This window comes from Penaeus japonicus, unplaced genomic scaffold (genome assembly GCF_977035675.1).
Source record: "Penaeus japonicus unplaced genomic scaffold, GWHDUDI00000001_assembly GWHDUDI00000007, whole genome shotgun sequence".
Classification (NCBI taxonomy): domain Eukaryota; kingdom Metazoa; phylum Arthropoda; class Malacostraca; order Decapoda; family Penaeidae; genus Penaeus; species Penaeus japonicus.
In genome coordinates, this window is record NW_028234409.1 from 9433348 (window position 1) to 9436583 (window position 3236).

General features: G+C 30.7%; 1 protein-coding gene across 1 annotated transcript in view; it reads left to right on the forward strand.

The window, feature by feature from the left end:
- Window positions 1-2840, forward strand: part of LOC122257174 (protein YIPF1) — a 22940-nt gene extending 20100 nt beyond the window's left edge. Inside the window, exon 8 of the mRNA XM_043022275.2 lies at window positions 1-2840. This exon is cut by the window's left edge and continues 970 nt beyond it. The gene's annotated coding sequence lies outside the window, so the exon portion shown is untranslated.
- Window positions 2841-3236: the final 396 nt, after the last annotated feature.

The window sequence follows — 3236 nt, forward strand, 5'->3', positions numbered from 1 at the left end:
ACAGGAGTAAACGTTGTTAATTGTTCTTAAAATTGTTATTGAGATCTATAGTACTTAGTCATTGCATTGGAGAATGCTGGTAGAAAAAAATAGTTTCAACATTTTTCTTAACATTAGGTTGTAAATAGAATGCAAAATCAAAGCTGTAATTCACTAAGAAATGGCTCTCAGCTGCATTTCAGACCAAAAAATGACATCTCACCTGAATGTTTTGCTAATTTCTCTATTACTTCCTTACTTCTCTTGAAATGAAAAGTGCAATACATTGGCAACATTTTACAGCTATATATATATATATATATATATATATATATATATATATATATATATATAATATATATATATATATATATATATATATATATATATATATATATATATATATATATATGTATGTATGTATGTATTTATGTATGTAAAATCTTGTCAGTTCTGGAGTTATTATCATAGCATGGTATTAAATAAGTTGGCAATGACAGAGAAAGATGATTATGATTTTACAAAGCTTTGTCATTTTTAGTCCCATATTAGAGACATAGGGTTTATACAAGTTCTGCTTTGCATGAGTATATATAGCTGTATCTTAAAAGTCTGTCTTTTTGTTTTTGTTTAGGGATTTATAAGTAAGGTAGACGATTATTTTAAAGATATTTTATAGTCCATCCTTTTGCACTAAGAATGGCTGTGATAGTGCCACAGGGTGCACTGTGCTAAGCGATATAGTCCAAGACCATAATGATAGAGAAATGCATGATTTTGTTTGTGGAGATCAATCATGTTTCCGAAGTGCTTAGTTACTGAACAAATATCCAGAAAATCAGAACGTTGATCGTTCGTAAGAAGGAATATAAGATATTTTACAGGAAATATCCTTCTTGACTTGTGCTGATTTTTTAAACTGAACTATTTCCGTGACATTATTATACTCTCATGAACTACTGAATATTGAACTGTATGTGAATAGGCTCACTAATCTAAAATTGTTCAGGTGAAAGACTGTATCATAAGATTTGGAATTAGTCAGTCACCAGATCTTTTATTTCTCTCTTTTTTTTTTTCTTCTATATTAAAATTCATTGTCAAGAAAGTAAATGTTGCTGGTATGTCAGATGTGGGCTTTGGGGAAATACATTTACTTTCACATAAAAAAAATAAACAAGACAGAATGGAGTTACCTACTTGCCACTAATTTTATAAGTTGTCCTGCACAAATTTGACACTCCAGACAGACGTGAATGGAAAAACTTTTGTAAAATTCCTTAGATGATACCAAACACATGGCACATCATTTATAAACCAATTTTTAACACGATATGAAAGTCTTTTGTTATGCCAAGTACTGAGAATGGGTTTAATGTGATACTCTCAGATGGCATTTTTTGTTTGTTTGTTATTTCATTGTGTGAATGGTAATTTATTAGGATTTTCTTTGTTTGCAAGGATGAGTTTGATTCATATCGTGCATTTGTAAACATTCCATACATATGGATATTGTAAGCTGATTTTGATTAATGAGTTAGAAAAAAGGATATATATTGATACAATGATGATATGAGTGAAGGAGAATGTATGCATGATATTGGTTATGTGTTTTTTTTTGTTTTTGTTTTTTCTTCTTCTTCTTCTTTGTAAGCTTTAGATTAGTAAAATTATTTCAAAAAGGGATGGTATATTTCTGTCTCCTTGCTATGAAGACAACATAGATTTAGTTTTCAGGTTTGTGCTTAATATTGCAAATGAAAGCTTTGAGGCACAGGTCACTTTTAGTCAATTTATTGTGCATAGTATATTCAGTGTTGTAAAATATATCATCTTATTGTGAATCAAATGTATAACAGATATTTTGGCAAAATTAAGAGTTGGAACATGCCAAAAAACAAACAAACAAAAAAACAGAAAACAAACAAGGGTCCTACAAATCATTAAAAGATATATGTCTTATTAATTGTTTGTAAATGAATATGCAGTAGTTTTTATCTTTAGAATTTTCATTATTAGTTGTTTACTGTAGACTGTAGTTTACAGATGAATCTTTTAATATGATTCCACCTGTGACCATGATATAGTAGATGGAAAGCTTAGTAAATCCTGACTCTTTGATAGGAAGTGTTTGTGTATCAAAGAATGTCTCATGGTAGCTGTAATTGGTAAAGTCCGTTTCTCAGGTGCTAAGGTCGGTGAGAATCCTTACCACCTCAAGTGACCACACAGAGACAGATCCTGCTCAGTTGAAAGAAGCATTGATAGAAGTTCATCTTTCTGTATTTATTGTATCGGTGGCCTACAGATGATTAGACAGAGAAAAGTTGTATGAGCTGCACATGAAGAGTTTTGAATCAAGCTTAATGAAAGAAGCTGAAAACAAAATGAGAGTGGATGGTTTGCTATCCTATTTGTAACTCGTCAGTATCTGTTATTCAAGGAATTTAGTGACTTTATGGCTTTATTGTGTGGAATTTTTTTTTTTTTTTTCTGAAGTTGCAGCCATATACGATATCGATATAGCTGGTGCCATTTCAAATGTAGGAGCATCAGAATTACTCAAATGCCTTCAGGTGTTTGCATAAGCATGTTATTTCATTTAATTTCCATCATGACAATCTCTTGTGTGGGCTTCCTGGTATTACTATAAGGAGATATATCATTTTGTAAGTGTAGAATATGGTTAACATTTACAGCACTGTCAGCTATAGAGTGTTAGTTTTTGTGTTCATTTGAAATACTTTACTGTACCATATTTTATTGATGCATCTATTTATTTCAATTGTGAATTTATGAAAGTATGTATCTCAGTGGTTTACCAACTGTGTGTGTGTTGTTAAATAATTTAAATATTTAATGCTGGTTTGTTTGTTTTTCCCTACCTGACTTTGTCTTGAGTGTAATTTTTGGATTTTTATTTTATCCATCCATCCACCCATTCATTCATCTATCCATCCATCTGTCTATCTTTGTAGTTTTTCATGTTTACCTGTATATGTATTGGGGTTATAGACATACATCAATGCCAAAATAATATAGATAGATACCAGTTTCCAGTTAGCATGTGTCTGGTGTATACCTTTTATGTTAGGGAATCAAAGAAATTGGAATTTCACCCAAATACAGCCTAACTGCATATGAGGTCTTGCTGTAGATAATTAAGAAGTGTTTTGTTGTATATAAGGTTTAACATACCAATTAAGGTTGGTAAGAGGCCAAAATAGTACTATTTCATTCCAAGATCTTCAATATAA